Source organism: Electrophorus electricus, chromosome 17, assembly GCF_041902795.1.
Source record: "Electrophorus electricus isolate QZ-2024a chromosome 17, ASM4190279v1, whole genome shotgun sequence".
Lineage (NCBI taxonomy): Eukaryota > Metazoa > Chordata > Actinopteri > Gymnotiformes > Gymnotidae > Electrophorus > Electrophorus electricus.
Genome location: NC_137513.1, coordinates 289,214 through 299,985, shown reverse-complemented (window position 1 = coordinate 299,985; position 10,772 = coordinate 289,214). Strand labels below are relative to the sequence as shown.

The window sequence follows — 10,772 nt, the reverse complement described above, 5'->3', positions numbered from 1 at the left end:
AATGGTGTTGAATGCTGAACTGAAGTCTATGAACAGCATTCTTACGTAGGTGCCCTTTTTATCCAGATGTGTGAATGCCAGATGAAGTGTGGTAGAGATGGCATCATCCATAGAGCGGTTGGAGCGGTACGCGAACTGCAGGGGGTCCAGAGAAGGGGGAAGCTGGGTCTTGATGTGTCTCATGACGAGTCTCTCGAAGCACTTCATGATGATGGATGTGAGTGCGATGGGATGGTAGTCGTTGAGACATGACACCGTGGGCTTCTTGGGCACGGGGCGATGGTGGTGGTCTTGAAGCATGTTGGGACCACGGCGCAGCTCAGAGAGATATTGAAGATGTCTGTCAGGACATCTGCAAGCTGGTCAGCACATTCTCTGAGCACACGACCCGGGATGTTGTCTGGTCCAGTAGCTTTCCGTGGGTTAACTCCACGCAGAGTACGCCTCACATCAGCCGCCGTCAGGCACAGCACCTGGTCATTTTGCGGATGGACTTTTCTGCTGCAACGTTGTTCTGCGCTTTAAACCTTGCATAGAAGTCATTCAGTGCATCTGGGAGGATGGCATCACTGTCACAGGAAGGTGATGTTTTCCTGTAGTTAGTAATGGCCTGAATGCTCTCCCACATGTGCCGTGTGTCACCAGTGTCTTTGAAGTGTTCATGGATCCTCTGTGCGTGTGCACGCTTTGCTTCCCTGATCGCACGTGACAGTTTGGTTCTTGTTTTCCTGAGAGCCTCTCTGTCACCTGTTCTGAAGGCTGAGTCATGGGTCCTCAGTAGCATGCGCACCTCAGCAGTCATCCATCTGGTTGGGGCGTGTGGTGATGGTCTTGGAGACAGTAACATCATCAATGCACTTGCTGATGTAGCCAGTCACTGATGCTGTATACTCTTCCAGGTTAACAGTGCCACTGTCAGTAGCAGCCTCCTTGAACGTGATCCAAGTCGTCTGCTCAAAACAGTCCTGAAGAGCAGAGATGTCTCCTGCTGGCCAGGTTCTCACCTGCTTCAGAAGCGGTTTCGAGCGTCTGACGATCGATCTATATGCAGGAATCAACATTACAGACATGTGATCAGAGTATCCGAGAGGGGGCGGGGCTCCGCCCGGTACGCACCGGAAATGTTTGTATAAACGAGATCCAGCGCGTTCGCTTCTCTCCTTGCAAAGTTCACATGTTGATGGAATTTAGGCAGTACTGACTTGAGATTTGCGTGGTTGAAGTCTCCGGCGATAATAAACAGTCCGTCTGAATGAACGTTCTGCAGTTGACTAATCGCTCCATACAGCTCCTGGAGAGCCTCTCGTGTGTTTGCGCTGGGTGGAATGTACAGCGTGATTATAAACACGGAGGTGAATTCCCGCGGTAAATAAAAAGCTCTGCATCTGACAATAGCAAACTCCACCAGCGGTGAGCAGTACTTAACAACAAGCACAGAGTTTTTACACCAGGACTCATTGATATAAATGCATACTCCTCCGCCAACGTGTTTTGTCGGAGAGCGCATTGTCTCAATCGGCACGGATTGAGACTAATCCATCCAGATGAATGGCGGCGTCTGGAATACTGTCGCTGAGCCACGTTTCAGTAAAGATTAAAACACAGCAGTCTGAACTCTCGCTGTAGTCTGCTGGAGTTTGATGCAGTCCAGTTTATTATCCAAGGAGCAGACATTTGAAAGGAATAGAGATGGTAGAGCTGGTCTGCTAGGATTAGCTTTTAGCCTATCACGGACCCCAGCTCGCTTCCCCCTTTTGCTTCCTTGCACAACGCTTGCGGTGTTTCCCCCTTCGGCATTCGGATTTAGGCGACGCCGTGGTCTGCAGGCCTGGTACGCATAGCAACCCGAGCTCACAGAGCGTCTGAAGCACGCCGTCGTCCAGGTAGGTTTGTGCATTATGTCTTTAAGTGTTGTAGGCTATGGCGGTGGTATACATGGAAGTTGATTGTTTCCATGTATGTGTGCTTTAAGTTGCGGGGAAAAAAGTAGTACAGACGACAGATAGTAGCACAATATCACCATTATCGGACCTGGAGTGGCCGCTGCGTGCTACCGCGCCGCCAACTCCACTTAAAGTTAGCAGTAGGTGTTGGTCTTCTGCCTCAACAGTTAGGCCTTCTTAGAATCTGATGTGTGTTAATTGCCTGAAGTGGCTGCAGAAACAGCTGCAGTCAGGTTTGGGCTCAGGCGCCAGATGCCCTGCAGATTTCCATTGGGCTGCCAAAACTATCTACTACCCTGTAACCAAGTTTTTCAGTTAACTTTGAACACAGACAGCAAAATGGGTCATATTCCGGCCTACTGTGGTTGGTAATACTCTGGAAAATGTTTCTTTGGCAAGTCTGCAAAACCATTAATGTGGGTTACTTACTTACGTTCCTACAAAAACTGATAAAAGCTGTCAGCCAAGCATCTTTTTAAATCTTCTTGTTTTTAGGTTTGGTTGTAAGGCAGTTCTGTTTTATGATGATTAACAATGAATGCTCAGACCCTCAGTCATTTGCTCATAAAGGCTTGTAGAACCAGTAGACTAGAAATTGCAAATACAAGTTTATGCTCATTATCCTGTCCCCTTTTTAGTCTCACAAAATCTCTCTCATTGTGCCTCTGTTTCTTCATGGCAGACTGAACTGAATGAAAATGAGACATGCACATCTCACCCTTTCTAAGCTGAAGTGCTCATGATGTTTAACAAAATGGCCTAGAAGTGAACTGGATCCAGTCATTGCTGTGTTTCCTGCTCTTTAGACCGGGGGAACAGTGAGGTGTCGAGATGAAGTAAGCCATCATCTCTCATCCATCACAGACACACTGCTGCCTTCCAGGCTGCCACATGTTGTCACAAAGCAAGTGTTCATATCCGCTTTACTTTCCCAGTACAAGACATATACAGAATGCCACCCCTCAGTGACATTGTATAAGGAGATTATCAATGAGTAATGAAGAAATAAACACTTAAGTCAGTCAAAATGGGGGCAATCAATGACATTTCTGCAGATTTGTGATAAGACCTGTCTATACTTTATGAATTCAATATGCCTTCATCCAGGACTTCTGCAGTAATGTTACAGGATTTCTCTATTAACTATCATAAAGGAAGCATATTCTATCAGCCATCTCTGTTCTAACCCTGACTGCTTGCAGCACTGCTCAGAAGGCTCTTCTCATTTGATGACACTTCTTTCAGTACTTTGTCCCTCAATCTCTGAAAGTCTTCAATCATTACTGGGCCCTGAAACTAAAACCTTCCTCTTTTTTCAGCATTAGTCTCTTCTGTCTTGTCACGGTACGGCCCCTCCCCCCTCAAGTCTGTGTGTGTGCGCGCACGCGCGTGTCTGTATTGCCACACCCTCTTGTGTCGTTCACCTGATCCCTGTTGTGTGTAATTGTCATGCTTGTATACAAGTCTCGTTTCGTATCGTCAAAGTTGTCGGTGTTTGATCCAAGTAGTCTGTGTTAAGACGTGTATGTTTCATGTGTCAATAAAACGTATGTTTGTTTGACGTGCCTCGTCCCTACATCCTGCTTAAGCCTCATCCGTCACACGTCTACTGCATAGTCATAGTCAAGGTTTTTCCTTCCTTTTAATCTGTCATGATCCAAGCAACCTTGGGTTCTAAGAAAGCTACTAAATAAATAAATAAATAGGTATGAAATTAGTGAATACATAAATAAAGAAATAAAACAAAGAAATACAAATGTTTTACTTTTTCCTCATGCTTTTTCTTTCATTTTTACACTGGGCATTGTCACCAAGCAGTTTCATAGAAATCTGTGTCTAAGAAACAAACTGCTGAGAACTGTGGGAAATGCTCTCTGAGATGGTAGATGCAACCTTGAGAGGAGCCTCAAATATTTGTCCTTCTCTGTGTGGCTCTGGGCAGGACAATTACAGATGAAATCAGAGTAATTCAGATCATACAAAGATCCACAAGGAAAGACCTGGAGCACTTTTAGATAATTGAATCTGAATATAGTGAATATCCAAACATGTTTCAGAATGAAAAGAAATGTAAGTACAGCAATTACAAGAAAGATTACTTGAATTGACTAACTTTGGAATAAGTCCAAAAATCCTCACAAATGCTTATGAAATATAAATCTCTGAGATGTAGATCTGTATGAGATGTAGGTCCATATGAGATGTAAACCCTTATGAGATGTGGATCTGTATGAGCTGTAGATCTGTAAGAGATGTAGATCCTTGTGAGATGTAGAGCTTTATGAAATGACCTCACTTAGTGCATTTTCTAGAAAGCTCTCATACATCGAATACATCAAATTCTTTACACAGCATTTCTCATATCACAATGCCCACAAACCTCGTAAGAAAGGTACTTTACCTGAGCTTCCCTGTCTCCTGTACAAAGGCCCTGAACTGGCTGTGAAGTATATGGAAAATGAAGTTGGAAGGACTCTGTGTCTCACCTCTGTTCATGCTTGAGAAAAACTTGCAATGCTTCCTTAGAGCAACTGTAGTCTTCATTATTTCAGTTACAATAAGTAGAATGATTGTGAGTTTAAAACCATAAGACCCCAAATCTATAATTGTTCCCTCATGGCTAACTGACATGACCCTTAAAGAAAAGATTTAAAGATAAAGATCTGCACTATTTCTATTTTATTAGTTTAGTGTCCTTTTCTGAGGGGAGATCTGCTGGAGCAATGAGTTATACTCAGCCTGTACCATTCTTAGGGAAGAAATCACTCATGTGCCCAAGTGGAGAAGAGGGTGATAAGAAAAGTTGTTCACCCCAGTGCATTAACATTGTAGACCACGTACAAGAGCTGACAGCTTTTAGGGCTCTGTGTGTGTGTGTGTGTATGGAAAATGTCATTCTGCATACATGACACTAGTGTTTGCTATGGAATAATGTTTGTTTTTATATATATATATATATATATATATATATATATATATATATATATAAAATAAAATATAATATTTGGAATCATGGAATATATTTATATTACTACAATATGTTGTTGCTGTGTAAACATCTCACTGAGCTATAAGGAATAATGCAAGAGAACACTGGCATGAAAATTCACCATGACTTGAGTTAGGCTTAAAGCACAGCTTCTCATGAGTCTGTGCTTTGAATGAGTCTGAGTAATAACCGAATTCAGTTTCGCTCAGTCAGATGTCTGGGCACTGAGAGGAATTCCATTTTATCCTGTCACCGAAAGTCTAAAAAATCTATTGATATTTTCAATAACTAAGGAAACAGGTATATTTGTGCTAAATACATGTAAAAGACTGAACCAGGGTAGTAATGCTAACAGTCAGCAAGGCCCCCTGGGAATGTGTGTTCTCTTAAAGAAAAAAGGATTACTGAGGCGAGACACTGTGAAGATATAACTGCTAATACTGGCCAAATATATTTACCACTTTGCAGGAGTTGACAGAGCCCATGTAAAGATTTATGAAGACTAGAATGGAAGACTTATTAAAATCTGCTATGCAGTTTCTGTATCTTTTTCCTGATGTGTAAAGCCCTCAAGCAAAACGGGTAATTAGTTCTTTAATTATATAAATCATTATTCATAAAACGTGTAGCAATTATATAAAACAACTTGAAAGACACCTGTACACCCAAAACTTTAGTGAATTACTCACAGGAACAATTGAATAAAAACCAAACATCTGAGCAAATCTAATTTTGCTGGCCCACCATTAACTGAACAGCATGTTACACTCAACTGTCAACGGAATAGCATCTGAGATGTGAAAATAACAAAAGGAAGCAAAGAATATGATTTATCTTTGTCTTACTGATGAGGAAAATACCTGCTATCTCGGAGGCTCTGCTGCTGCTTAGAGTGCTGAAATATTTGTCCACATCGTGTTTTGTAGCTGTTAGTTACAACCACAGCTAGCAATACACAGAAAAGAAGATTGCATCTCTAGTTTAAGTGCATTTCAGCAACAGAGAGGTAGTCACTCATAAAAAGACTCTAGTATTACCCTTGAGAAAATGTTTAATATTTACAACTTTTTTCCCTGCCAGGCTGTAATGTCCAAAGAACTGTTGTCATAATATTAAAATGTAACTGATCTTTCATACCTTAAAGATTACAAACACACCTGATGTGTTGCTCAGGTTTGTAAATCTTGAGCACTGAAGGTCAGTCTTTTCATTCTGGACAAGTCAGAAAAGGTTGTGTTTGAACTGAAGAACAATGTTCACTCTTCATAGGCAACATGGTGTTTATTACTGTCACTACAGACTACTTTGTGTGTAACTGTAGCTGGATTCCTAGCTACCTTCATAGACATGCTGAGACCATTGTGAAGACCGATGGAAGCATACATACCATGGTAGGTGTTGCTGTACCGTCAGTCTGAAAGTGTTTTAAGGTCAAGTATCCTTATCACCTTGTTCAAATGCAATACTGCTCCCAGACAGTAAAGTAGTCTGGCCCAGACACTAAAATGGTTTGGCCCAGATGGATGGATGGCCCTTGGGCAGTCCGCTCCCGCTTGCCAGATGAGTACCACATGTCAGTCAAAAGTGAAACATCAGCTTGGTAATGCATACAATAATGCAAAATATATAAAGATTTATGATATTATGATTTTATATATCATATATGATACAAGTTCACCCCACATGATTATTAAATAGGAACACAGATAGGAAGCCCATACCACTATTAAAGAGGAACTTTTTCGGTGGCTAGCTTCATGATAGCGTTGCTATTAATTGTTGCTAATCTTTAATGGTGCACTGCAAGCAGCTTAATCAAAACACAACAGAGTAGGAGTTTTGAATAAAAATGTAAAAACCCCTCATACATTTTTGCAATGAAAGTGACTAATTGTAAGATAAACAGGAAGGACTGGCCTCAAATTATACAAATCAACCTACCTACAAATCATGATCTCAGCATTTGGATTTAAATCCATAGTGCCTCGTATCATAGTGTCTCATATCACCCTGGCCACGTATCACACTGCCTCATATCACACTGCCTCATATCACTCTTTCTACAAATCACATTGCTGAAAGCTTTAGTTGAGTAAAACCACATGGAATAACTGCACCAAGGAAAAGGCAGCAGGTTGTCAAACAGACAAAAATACTTTTTAAAATAATTACTGTTACTAGTTTCTTTACTGAATATGCTTTAGTGAATACATTAATATGTCTTAGTCAGATAAAGACCAGAAAGGAATGGAATATGAAAGTTTAAGCCAAAGTCAAATTTATTTATATAATGCTTATATAACAACAGTAATTGTCACAAAGCAGCTTTATAAATGTCAGAGTCCAAGCCCCCAGTCAGCGAGTCAAGGGCGACAGTGTTGAGGAAAAACTACCTAGAGCACGAGAACGAAAACTTGAGAGGAACCAAGACTCAAAGGGGGTCCCATCTTACTCTGGGTGACATCAGTCACCACAATAGTAACAATAGAAACACTAAGGAGCAGAATAAATAGTGAAAGCGAGAAAAACAAATAATTATAATGAAATGAAAAATAAGCATTGAATGTCTATTTCAATTTTTTAGAAGTCCCAGTCTGGTTTCTACGGTGTGTGTGTGTCCTAAACCCATCTTCCATGAGAACTTCCATCAAGGGCAACAGAGGGTAGTTGGCTGGGATGAAGGTGTGGTGCGCTACAGCAGGGGACATCAGGGGGTGGTGGGAGTAATCAGGGCAGCTGAGATGGGTTGAGGCTCTGTAACATCATGACATCAGGGGTAGGTGTACCTACAGCAGAATGAGAGATTAGACTATTAGGCATGATGGACTCCGGCAGATGTAGCTATGGCAATACAGCTAAAAGGATAGAGCCAGAAGGAAACACAGGCTTGAGGGCACTCTGGAACATCAGCACTCTGCCACTCAAAGTCAACAAACTTGAGTGATAAAAGAGAGGTGACAGCATCATAACATCCCAGTTTACTATAACTCTCCATGCCCATGGACCCCCAGATCTGCACCTTTACCTTAAATGGGAAGTAGTTAATAAAATGCAGAAAGGTTTTCAGCCTAGCCTTACATATTGAGACTGTGTCTGAGTCTCATACATTTACAGGAAGGTTATTCCATAGTATGGGAGCTTTATAGGAAAAGGCTCTGCCCCTTGTGGTAGATTTTCTTATTCTTGGTACTAGTAAAGAGCCAGCACCTTTTGATCTAAGCAGACATGGTGGGTCTTATTGCACTAGCAGCTCTCTAAGGTACTGTGGGGCAAGATGGTATATTAGCAGATATGTCACAATATGGCCCCTCCTCCCAAATAATCTCCCTGTGTGTTTGTGTGTGTGTGTTCATTCGTTCCGTATGGCCATAACCTCCCTGTGTTTCACACCTGCTCCTTGTTGTGTGTTAGTGTGAGTATATAAGTATTTAAATTTGAATATTGTTGGTGTTTGACCTTGCCATAGCCTAGGTACGACGCTGTCTTTTGTGTGCATCAATATACATCGTTGTGTGTTACACGACTTGTCTGTGCATCCTGCCAGGCTTCCCTGCGTCACCATATGTTTGTGTGTGTGTGTAACATGCATCAAAATCCTGCCTCATTTCATAGCATGTACATCAACCCAGAGGCACAGGACAGTCACAGCGGATGTGAAATTCAGAATCAAAAGGTTAATGAATGGCTGAGCACTGCCACATTATTTATGGGTCAATATATCACAATGGCCTTCACACTTGCTTTCATTGTTGTGTCATCCATAATAATGAAGCCAGTGGCAGGGTTTAGTCTGGTTGTGTTTGCATCGCATATCTAGTCTTCTTTTCTAGGAAGTATGTAGAATAAGTGTAGCACCGTATGGGAGGTGCTCAATAAATAAAACTAAAAATAAAACTAAAAACACTCATAATTTGATTGAACATTTTTAATTTCTTCACTTTAATTTCTTCATACAAGCCTCCAGCTGAATAATTGTATTTCCTAGAATCCTCCGGCTCTCTCTCAATTCCCAAATATTAGTACTACCTGTTTCTTGATGAATCCTGATTTTTAATACTATGTATACACATCCTGTTATTATTTCAGTTAATATTTTCAAAGTCTCATTCCAGTGATTTCTAGCGTTACTGAGCCTGTTTGTATGATTTGTATCTTTTGGTCGTGTTTTGCCTTCACTGTTACTGACTTTTATTATTGTTCCTGGAGTTTTTCTTTCCCTTTTGGTTTGTAAGTGGATTAAACCTCTTACACCAAACTGTGAGCGACTCCACTTCTGTTTCCTGTCTATCCTGACACTGTACAACTGCTCTGAAGCTAAGCCTGTAACTGAAAGCTGCAGTTTCCTTCCTTGATTGGTGTTGGTTTGTCTCTTATTCAATGATGATAAGCAGCAGTCTTTCTCAGTGCTGTATGGAACCATAAAGATGTTTACGGTTCTAACATAATGTCCATCACAGAGTTTAGTGTCAATGCTGGTGGCAAGAAGACACACTGGTAGCCTGACAGTCAGCTCTGTAGAGACGCTGGTAACCTGACTGTCAGCTCTATTTCTTAACTCCAAAGTCTGTCTTTTAATACAAACTATGCATTATAATATTAACCCCATAACTATGATAGCATAAGTTACTTTCACATATGCTTTTGTACTAGTGTGTCAAACATCATCTCCAAAAGCGCTATAGAAGAGGCAGGAATGTGTGGAGGACTGCAATACTGCAGTGCAGTGTTATTGCAAATAGAATGTTCATTTCCTTCCACAGCAGTTTTAAAAACACTCTGTCAGATGCAAAATGTAAAACACTTCCACAGAATAGTGAATACCCGCAGCCTGACAGCCACGGCTGTCCCACACCCCCAGCCTGACAGCCACGGTTGTGCCACACCTCCAGCCTGACTGCAGCTCCCTTTATGGCTTAATATTTTCAGATTGTTTATCTGACATTTATATTTTTTATTTATATTAGTTTATATGACTCGTTTCAGTTTTGTACAACATGTGCATGATTGTAGACAAGCCTTCTTTCTTCTCCAGGTCAAACACAGAGTAAAACCTTCTGATAGGTCCCAGTAGAAAACTCACCTTCATTTGACCGCCACTGGCTTCTACACACTCTACAAAGTCTATCTGACTGGTCCAGATGCATTCTGGAGAAAGGGTTCCTCAGAGAAGAGTGCAAGGTGCAGGTGTGTGTTTGTTTGTGTGTGTGTGTGTGCGTGCGTGCGTGTTGGTTGCAGATGAGTATCTCTGTGTGTTTATCCCTCTCTGTGACCTGCACATAACTGCAGTAATAACTACAGAAATTGATGGATGGTTTGTTTGAGTCTACAAAATTTTAATCAAAACCTTCAGGTACCTATCACAAAAACAATAATCCTTATCTGCCTTCTATGACAGTTAACTTCATGACAATGTCAGCCTAAGAGCCCTCCATATACTGATAAAACATGATGTATGCTTTCCTCAAGGGTAGAATTTAGAACTCTAGATTAACTCTCTACCTTTAGAAATCTGACAGATTATGCCCCAGTGGAGTCCCAGTGAATCCTTTTTTTTCAAATCTGTCTTTGTGATCTTGACCCTGTTTGAACTTCATACCCAGCGGCAAGCCTGTATTCTCCTTTCCTCCTCAGAAGGTACTCATCAGCAACTCGTGTGTCTCTCTGAAATCACCTACCAATGTAGAACCTGCACTTTTTTTCTACAGCTGAGATCACTAGGGAATCTTGTTGCAGTGTAGAAATTCCCATGTCTCAGTTGGCTTGTACAACCCCAGGGGTCACATTTCTTTCCAGAAGCTGGAGTGAAACAAGATATAATTTAACAATGACACAATGCTACA

At 41.4% G+C, this 10,772-nt stretch overlaps 1 protein-coding gene across 7 annotated transcripts in view; it reads left to right on the top strand.

The window, feature by feature from the left end:
* Positions 1–1,346: 1,346 nt before the first annotated feature.
* The window catches only part of zgc:172282 (leucine-rich repeat and fibronectin type III domain-containing protein 1-like protein), a 148,650-nt gene continuing 139,224 nt past the window's right edge, over positions 1,347–10,772 (top strand). For 5 of the 7 annotated variants that reach the window (XR_014117799.1, XR_014117798.1, XR_014117797.1 and 2 more), the window contains exons 1-2: positions 1,347–1,883; positions 2,626–2,779. The gene's annotated coding sequence lies outside the window, so the exon portion shown is untranslated. The remainder of the gene's footprint in view (positions 1,884–2,625; positions 2,780–10,772) is intronic. The other 2 variants (XR_014117801.1, XR_014117800.1) reach the window with 1 other exon arrangement.